Genomic DNA, 10,809 nt, shown 5'->3' with positions numbered 1-10,809 from the left:
TCGTACGTTGGTGAACCTCGCCTACTCTACCGTGTCATGCTGATGCTGGCTCGGCATTGTGAGACCCGCCACCGAAAGTCCGCGGAGTTGACGAAATTCCTTCGCGGCTGGTTTTCCGTCAGGTTTTCCAGAAAAACCTGGCTGGCGCCCAATCGTGAACGATAGAGGCGGCAGCCAGAATAGTTTGAGGATTATCCCGGGGTGTTGACCCGAGAAAAATACTCTTACAGTGTAGTGGGATGGGGCGAGGTTCTTCCGGTTATGTCAGTGTACGTTGGTTGTCTTGGGGATGAGTTTGTTCTGGCGTTACTGTTCATCTGTCTGGGGGTTGCGTTACGTCGGGGTTGATATGTGTCATCTGGGGGAGGGAGATAGGGGTTCCTGGAATATTGTTCTGGGGGACGGTGTCTGCACGAAAGGGCGGGCTCCGAGGACATGGTTTTGAGGGGCATCACTATCGGCGGAATTGCGACTTCTGTGGTTGTTGCGACGAGGGGCAGGTAAAGGGGTATGGATTACTGAGGGATGTCTATACCGAGACGTATCTATTGGAAATGGGATGATTAAATAATAAAGAAAAACTTAGTTAGATGTAATTGTCACTCAAATATACTTTATTTTAATGTCACGAGGAAGGACTGTCTTTACTCTCTGGTGAACTATAGAAGACTAACCACAATTATGACTATGCAAAGGCAAGAGAAATTAGTTAGATTAGAAGAAAGAATCCTCTGTTCTTTCTTTCTTCCTAGGAAAAACTGTATTTATGTTTGGGCCTTTCTGGCTCCACTTACATCGATTGGTTTCGGTATATATAAGTATTGAGTTGCTTCAGATAAATAGTTTATATTAACTCAATATTTCAACACGCCTCCTCAAAAATTATTATTATTATTATTATTATTATTATTATTATTATTATTATATGTATCAATGAAACTCATAACTTAACTTAACTCTATTTTGTACATCATTTAAACTTTGTTTGGAAATTACCTACGACAGACCTTCCCTGTGCTCTTATCTTAATAAATATCTGTGAATACAATTTTTGATCCAACATTTGCTGCCAAGGGTTAGGGAAAACCCAGAAAAACCTAACCAGACCGACTTCATATTATTATTATTATTATTATTATTATTATTATTATTATTATTATTATTCATTTTTAATTTTCATCTCTATCATCATTCAATGTCAGTATCATTTAAGACCCATTCCTGTTCTGAATTCCAGGAATTTTATAGCTCCCAATGGTTTGGTCAATGCATCAGCCAGTTGTTCACCTGTGGGAATGAACTTCAATATAATTACCTTATTTTCAACTTGCTCTCTAGTGACATGATACTTTATATCAATGTGCTTAGACCTCTTGTGACTACTTGGATTATTAGCGATGTAGATGCAACCGGTATTATCCTCAAAAATTGTGATTGGGTTAGAAATATTTATATTAATCCTAATTGCCAATGATTTGAACCAAAGCGCCTCTTTTACGGCCTCATATAGAGTCATATATTCTGCTTCAGTTGATGAACTTGCCACGGAAGTTTGTTTCTTGGTATTCCAGCAAATGGTGCATTTATCAAATAATTTAAATAGGAATCCTGTGGTACTCTTCCTATCTGTTTTATCACTTCCACCCCAATCGGAATCAACGTAGCCGCACAAGAGATCTAGATAATTGTTTTTAGTATACGTTAATTTAATATCAACTGAGCCTTTGAGATATCTAAGAATCCTTTTTAAATTTTGCCACAGTTCTATGTTATTTTTGTTTGTATAACGACTCAGAATGTTTACTGCCGCACTTAAATCAGGCCTAGTACATATCATTATATACATTAAACACCCTATTAAACTACGACATGATGCATCATAATTTTCGTCAGAACTTAACGCTTCATAGTCTAACTCTGTTGGAAGAGGTGTACTGACAGGATTGCAATTGCTCATATTAAATTTTTCGAGAACGGTCTTGAAATAGGAACTTTGATTCAATGTCAATATCCCATTACTCCTCTCAACTCTGATTCCTAGGAATAATTTAATTTCATTCATATCAGTCATGCGAAATCTGTTCATCAAGTAATTTTTAAACTTCTGCATTGTTTCATAATTTGCAGTTGCAATAACAAGATCGTCTACATATAAAACCACATAAATATTCTTTGATATTTCACCTCTATTTAGAATATAAATACACCTATCACTTGATGAATTTTTAAAACCCTTTTCCATGAGAGCTTTTTCAAACATTTCGAACCAGCATCGCGCAGCTTGCTTTAGACCATAAAGAGCTTTATTTAATTTACACACTTGATTTTTATTGCTTTTTACACCCTCTGGAACTTGCATATAAATTTCCTCTTTCAAGATCCCATTTAAAAATGCTGTTTTTACATCCATATGGTGGATTAGCAAGTTATATTGATTTGCAAATGCAACAACAAACCTAAAACTAGAAATTCTCACAACTGGTAAGAAAGTCTCATTATAATCAATCATATATTTTTGACTGAATCCTCGCGCAACGAGTCGAGCTTTATATTTCTTGGGATTGCCAAATTCATCATTTTTCATCGCAAAAACCCACTTACAATCAACTATATTTTTGTCTTTTGGCTTCGCAACTAATTCCCAAGTTTTATTTATTATTAACGAATTTATCTCTTCTGTCATAGCTCGCTCCCATTGCATACGATCATTTAGAGTTTTTATCTCATCATACGAAGTCGGTATGTTGTAAATAACCGATTGAGCGCTAAAGAGGTAATCATTCGAAATCTCCGCCTCCTTGTATGAAATACGAGGAATTTGTTTGAGTCTTTCGCTTCGCCTACATTCCTTTTCGTTTTCATTTCTACCCGTACTATTTTCTGGTACAGTTTTATTATACATATCTGTTTCTATTACAGATTTCTTTATCTCGGGATTTCTTCTTACTTTTCCATCAATCGGCTCCAGTGGATCTGATTTTTCACTAACAGATTTATTTTTACCATCTATACTTGATTGATCATTATCAAGTTTAACCTTCTTATATACTGATTTTGATACCACGTCAGATTCATCAGTTTTACGAGAGCTCGTCTCCGATTCAACTTCTTTCAACACTGGCCGAGATTTTAAGTAATTTATTTCATCAACGATAACATCTCTTACAGTCACAAATTTCTGATTTGCAACATCCCAAACTTTATAACCGTTTGGTTCATATCCCGTTAATATACCCTTCCACGATTTTTCTTCAAATTTAGTTTTCCTGGTTTTATTATGAACATATACCGTAGACCAGAAAATTTTTAAATACTTTATTGTTGGCTTTCTATCATGCCATAATTCGAATGGAGTTTTGTCCACGTTTATTGCTCTTGTTGGAGTCAAATTTATTAAATACATGGCAGTTAACACTGCTTCTCCCCAGAAATCCTTACTCAACCCTGCACCGTTTATCATTGCACGTGCTTTTTCTGTCAAAGTTCGGTTCATGCGTTCTGCTACTCCATTCAACTGAGGAGTTCGTGGAACAGTTAAATGATAGCTAATACCTTTATTGGCACAATACGATTTCATTTCACTTGATAAATATTCTCTACCGTTATCACAATATAGGTTTTCAATTTTTAAATTGAAGTGAACTTCACTCTTAGCAACATAATCTTTGAAAACAGTAAAAACATCTGATTTTTGAGTGATTAGATACGTTACGCCATAATGTGTGAAATCGTCAATAAATGACACGTTGTGGCGTACTGACTGGGTAGAGTCAGTCGAGAGAGCCAACACTACAAATTATGTCTCAGAGAGACACGTCTTTGACTTGCGTCCAAAGCGCAGAGAGCGATTTAGAGATCTAACTTCTCAACCCTATAAAGAGGCGAAACAAACAGAGAGCAACCGTCCCTTCGTCCGGGAATAGGAGGAAGGGGACCGATAGCGGTGAGTGCACGGTCTTGTACCGTGGGATGGCCACTTCTCAATCCTGAGAAAGGAGAGAAAGTCCAGGTAGTACAGAGTGCGTAGGATTGCTAGGAGGTAAGGCTAAAGGAACTAGATAGCTAGCCAGGTAGTTCTGCGCTCAAGGCAAGACCGAGCACGAACTGGTCGAGAGAACTCGCGTAGGCGTTTATATAGCTGCCAGTGCAGAGTGGGAGAAGCGTCGGGTGACGTAGTCCCAAGTGCTCCCCACTTTGGTATTCGCAGTGCCACCGTACGGGAGTACGACCTAGGCCCCGCAGGTAATATAGAACCACTACCGCGGGTAGGTGATGTAGCGAAGGCTACAACGTAATAATTTTTATTATTGATAGTCGTCGGAGTAATCGGACCACACACGTCAGTGTGGACAATAAACAATGGCCGTCTCACATGATTTTTATCTTTTACTTTTTCAAACCGTAACCGCGGTTGTTTTCCATTGATACACGCTTCACATAATTCGCTGTCTGGGTTTACCTTTTCCAAAAGACTCATATCGTGAAGCATTTGTTTATTCCTTAATTTTATGAATTTTGCCAAACCTATATGACCCAATCGTTGATGCCATAAGTTATAATTATTCATGGCTACATTGTACACTAGTAATTTGTTCAAATTTACCCTTTTAACGACTTCAAAATTAATGGTAATTAAATTGGTCAAAAGCTTACCATTCATCACCACATTACCCTCATTATGTACTTGCACTCCTTCCTGATTGAATACTATACTTAATCCTTTCTGCTGCATTCTCCGCACAGACAATAGATTATGAGGGACATCAGGGCAGTAAAGGACATCGTCAATTACACATTTGATTCCCATGTTGGTCACTACGTTGATTCGTCCTTTCTTGGTGGCTGTAATAAACTCTCCTTTCTTTGCGACTCAAATTTTCATAGGTGGATCCAAATCAATTACACTAGAGAAAACTTTTTTATTGTTCACGAGATGATCGGATGTTCCTGAATCTAATATAAAAACTAATTGTTCTCGTTCCACATTTGGACCGTCACCGGCTATAAACGCAATACTTGAGGTGTTTTCCCCTGTCTCCGCCTGTATGGTTTGAATTGTGTGGAGTGATCTATTTCTCTCGTCTCTCTGTTGATAATTTCTCTCATTTCTCTGATTATTTCTTCGGTTGTAAAAACAGTCTCTAATTTTGTGTCCTTTTCTTCCACAATGGTCACATTTTCCACCAAAAGAATTTTTGTGAAGCCTATATCCTCTGTTGAAGGGTCTGTCTCGACCCCTGCTGTTCTGACCTCTCCGATTACCCCAACGCTTTCTTGAACTATCACGGTGATTATTTTTGGGGATAATATCTACTGCTTGTAATATTTTCCCACTTGTGTCATCACTGTCATTTTTGATTTTTGTCTCTTGGTCTTGTAATTTTGCTTTGACAAAATCTAATGTTAACTGGTCTTCTGTCATTGATTCAATAACCGTCGAAATCGTCTGATATTCCGCAGGTAGACTCGTCAACAAATACGACGCTTTTTGGTTTTCTGTCACTGTCACTCCCGCTGATGTTAATTCCACTATCAATTCATCAAATACTTCGAAATGATCCTTCAATTGAGTATCACTCTTCATCTTCAGTCTGTTCAGTTGATTTCTCACCGATACTTCAGTGGCAACACTTTTCCTAGCATAAACTCTATCTAAGCTGTCAAGAATAGATTTCGCCGTACATCCTGGCACATGATATTTTAAATAACTATCTGATAAATACTCCACAATTGTACACCTGGCCACTCGCTCTGCTTTCTGCCATTTTCTTGTTATTGGTTCAGGGGGAACATTATCGATAACTTTAAGCAAGTTTAATTCATCCAGTAAATTCCGAATCCTGTGTTTCCATGCAATGTACTTAGTTCCATTGAATGGCGTTATGTTCCTCTTGTCCTTAGATTTATTCATCTTCACTAACACTTATTATTTAACACTTAAACATATAATCTCATAGAGTTATTTTTACTTAATGAACTGGGCCCATAACCTATTGGAAATGGGATGATTAAATAATGAAGAAAAACTTAGTTAAATGTAATTGTGACTCAAATATACTTTATTTTAATCTCACGAGGAAGGACTGTCTTTACTCTCTGGTGAACTATAGAAGACTAACCACAATTATGACTATGCAAAGGCAAGAGAAATTAGTCATCAATATGAAGAAGAAAGAATCCTCTGTTCTTTCTTCCTTCCTAGGAAAAACTTTATTTATTTTTGGGCCTTTCTGGCTCCACTTACATCGATTGGTTTTTGTATATATAAGTATTGAGTTGCTTCAGATAAATAGTTTATATTAACTCAATATTTCAACAGTATCCGACAGGGTTCTCTGAATTAACCTAGCGATCTCAATAAATTGCTCCATGGTAGTGCATCTATCGCGACCCATCTCTTTAAAGTAAACCGGATTTAGCTGCGATTTTGAAATTCCTAATTGTCTCTGAAAGGGGGGAGGGGGGTGAAGATTCGAAAACAGTCTACGGAGACTGGTGATATATTCGCCTACGTCTTCGTCGACGCCCTGAAACCGCTGGTGAATATCCTGCCAGATACTTTCTTCTTGATCGAGAGGGCAGTACTGTTATAGACCCGAGCGGTTGGGTTCGATGATAGGGATAGATCACTTGTAGATAATTAGAAGTGAATATCTCTCAGGGAGATTCAACTTTTTAACGATTAAACGATTTATTCAATAAATATAGTCTTTGATTAATGCCGTAAATATCAGGCAATATGAATTACAAAAAAGAGACTTAACGAATAATCGGATTACTAATTGTCTGTGTCTGACAACCTGACTAACTGCCCAGTGGCAACGAACTCACGAGCTTATATTTCATCGTGGATTCGATTGCAACAAGTGTTCTATCTTTGTTTTACAGCTGGAGAGACATCGGGTGACGTCCCAGGTGTACGTAAAGGCCATAGCCGTTGATGGGGCGAAGTGCTAACACTGCACCCCAGTGATCCACATTATGACGAATATATGTGGACTTAATCCACAAATATTCGGGTTAGTTTATATTACAACATTTACATTCTTTGATTCAATTTTACATGTTTTGGATAATATGTGCCACTTCGCGTGTCGTCGTATTATCCAGGTCAATGAGAAATTACCTAATACTATTTCTTAATTTAATGGTATTTCTGGGGCATAACAGTACATTAATTGAAATGTCCTTAAGAAATCATCATAACTCCCGATGTTTGGCAATCCTGTCAAATACCAGGAGTGGGCGTTATTTTTGAAAGCTGAGGGGAGAGCTCGAAGTGTCTCCGTCTCAGTTAACCCGTTTGATTTGCAACATAATGTAATGCTATCCAGGAACTTGTAAGGATCCTCTACGTGAGTTCCCGAGAAGCTAATTCCGTCTCGTTTAAAGATGATACTGACCCTCAGATCCCGAGTTTGCATGTCGTATTGTGTCTCTTCACGGAAGGAGGCCCTATACGTGTCCTGGAGGCGAGTTTGGCGGAATCCGATAAGAGGGGAGGGGTCCGTGGTCACAGGGGTTGAGGGTTGAGGGGGTGGGATTAATGGGTCCTGGATCTGTGAGTACACTGGGTATGAATTTCTGGGGGTATGTACGGGTCTTGAGGGAAGGGTCTGTCTGGGGTAGTATCGGGAACTAGTGGGGAGGAATTGAGGGTGGTCGACTTGATATATCGAATGGGCGTTTGGGGATGACGATTGGTTGCCTCCTAGGATCGAGGTTTGCTGGGGTGGGGGTGTGATGGAGGCGAGAGGTTTAGGGGTAAGGCGGTCGGTTGGGGGCGGGGGCGGGGGGCAACGGGTCTCTGATAGGTAGGGGTGGGTCGGTCATGTGGTAGGGGAAGAGTAGTGTGAGTGGGTGTGGGAGTAGGAACGAGGGTTTGCCGGAAGGTGAGTCGTTGGGCAGGGGATGCTTGGTCAAGGGATTGTGTGAAGGATGGTTCAGCAGTCGATTGCTCGAAACTGATGGGTTCCTGATATGCCCCGATAGTTTGTCCCGTCCGGAGGGTGCCAGAAGGGCGAAGAGTGAACTATCCGTCAGCTTCGGCGATGACGCGAAAACCGGCGGTGGTGATAGGCATCCTCATCGAATCAATCTCGTCGTCCCAGGGGACAGTGTGTTCCCCGAATTTTTTTCGGGCCTCAAACCGTACGAATCGATTCTGTATATCGTCCAAGACACCGCAACTTTCAATGCCCAGAGTATCTCATAAAATCAGCTGACTGCGAGGGGTGAGGGCCTCGAACTGGACTTCTAATTCCCTGTGATATTGGGCGATTTGGGTAGGGAGGTAAGGGGGTGGATTGGGCCAGAAGCAGAAGCAGAGAGGGTAGTGACGGTGGTGGTTGTTACGGTGGTGGTGGTAGTAGTGGTGATTTCGGCGGTGGATATTCCGGGTTCGAATGAGGGAGGGTCAAGGATGATGAAATTGAGTTCCATTTTTAATTAATGCACGAGACGCCCGAAAGACTGCGCGAGAAAACGAAGAACACGCAAGCGGTACGCACTCGGCAGCACAAAAAAAAAGAATCACCGCAATTTGTGCGTCTCAGGCAGCACGGATAATAGGAATAATAAAAAGGAAAAAAACGAAAAGAAGGAAAAACAGGGGAAAAAGTTCGTTATACCATATGATTTCGTAGTGAGAAGGCAGCTTCGCAGCAGTGGATTTGGATCTACCAATACTCATCAACAATGAGAAAAGAAAAAAAATTGTATAATGTTGGGGAATTTAAATAATTAATTATTTTGATGATTTTAATAATTATTGAATTATTCCATTCAATTCAAAACTAATTCAATTGGGCCGTTAGTCCGTAGGGGTCGGGGACGATCGGGGCGAGGGGAATTTCAATCTCAGCAAAAAATGATGGAGAAAAAAAAATCTCAGAAAGGGGATGAATTGAAGAGAACAACAAAAAGAATGAAAGGGAGTGAAAAATTTGATTTTGACTTGCAATTTGAAAGGACTCACAAGATTGATTGATATTTAAATTCAGAGATTTAAAAGGATGAGTCGAGTTCAATATTCCCTGGCAATAACGAGAAGTGAATTTATTCCTGAAATCCGGGGGATTTCATTGTGGTGTTATCGGTCTAAATTTTTGTTTCAGTTCTGGATACTAATCCCCAATGGAATGCGGTGGGTTTATTCGCGCCGGTGAGCCTCGAATAAAAAACGTAAACACTCGCGTGTGCCGTATACAGCGGCTGGCCCCACGTTGGGCGCCAATTGTGACCTTGGCCGGGAAATTAAAAGATAATAATTTCCGGCCAACCCACGATATTATTTATTTTCTTAAATCTGGATGAGAAATTGAGAAATTGTATTGTATGGGAGGGCCTGAAATGATAAGAAAAGAGGGCGTTTCAAATAATTACTCGGGGAGGATTAATGAATTACTAAATTATATTCTAATCCCATACACAGATCATGATTATCAAGTCACATAAACAATCATCCAGACCGTTTCTTAATTATTAATCAAGGGTGGGCGGTAAGGCCAGCCAGCTTGCGACACAGGTAAGTAATAATAACGTTGAACGGAATAAGATATATAACAAAAAAGAGGGGAAGCTAGTCAATCAGAAACAAAGGGGTGAAGCTAGGGGGGCGACTTAAATATTCCGATTATAGGGGGCGTGTTACAATAGTCGCAACAGAAATCTCTCTTGACCCAACTACACGAATAATTATTAAATCCTGAGACTCACCCCTGGGGGGGTGGGGGATAATATTACAGGGGGTGCGTTGGTACTTATTGGGGCGGGGAAGGTACTGAAGGGTACTCACGGGGATGGCGGCTATTCTGATCCTTCCAAGAAAGTCCTTCGGACACGGGAAACTCCTCCAAACCAAATGTAACCCACACAATGCCGTTCCTCCCTGCTCGTCACTCCTGGGTCTATCGCAATTGTCAACGGGCAACTCTTCCACTAATTCCTCCACAGCGATTCCCGCACTACTCTTCCAACTATTCTTCCCGAAATCCTCTCCTACTATTTTCCACAAAACTCTCCCAACAAAACTCCGCAAAGATAACTCCTCCAAACAATATTCCACCAACTCCTCAACAATATTCTCTAAATAACTCTCTATATTTCGGAGCAGCTGTATCACGAGTGATGGCGTGTTACGGTGATTATCGGTGATAATCGGGGTCAATCGGAGACACTCAACATCGAGTGTCCTTGTTATTGCTTCTAATTTCCCTATTGTTAGGGACTGTCCTGTTTCTTTCCGGTGTCACGTGGGCTGTGACGTAGTCGTGGGGGGTTTTCTTTTCTTCCTGGTCACATGGGCCGTGACGTAGGGGTGGTGGGTTACAGTTGTTCTCTCTGGCGCGCGTGGCGATGAGGAGACCGGGGGGGGGGGCGGGGGGTCCCTCTTCCACTCCAGCGGTGCTGTCTCAGTCGGCTGTGAGTGTCGGGCGGCGGCAACGCGGGGCAAGGGGAAGGAATATCTCGGCAGTGGGAGCTCACGGTGGCAGGTTTGTCGATTTATCTTAATCTAATTCTTAACCTACTTAAATCTACAAGCAAGTTATTATTAGGGGCAGGGGAGGGGTTGAAAACGTGCCTCGTCACAGATTATATGCATCATCAATGATGTGCACGAGATCTAAACACTTTTTTCTATCCGTCTTCTGTTGTATGTGAGATCACTGAACAACTGATGGATAAAGGAGACAAATCGTAGAATATATATAAGGATGAAAATCTATGTGATTGGTTGAAGAAGTGTCCCGTGACCTATGGAAAATTTTCCCATGATCCATATAAAATAATGTTATGAACTTGAAAAAT

Source organism: Fopius arisanus, unplaced genomic scaffold, assembly GCF_000806365.1.
Source record: "Fopius arisanus strain USDA-PBARC FA_bdor unplaced genomic scaffold, ASM80636v1 scaffold00247, whole genome shotgun sequence".
NCBI classification, from domain to species: Eukaryota; Metazoa; Arthropoda; class Insecta; order Hymenoptera; family Braconidae; genus Fopius; species Fopius arisanus.
Note: the sequence above shows the minus strand (reverse complement) of the source record.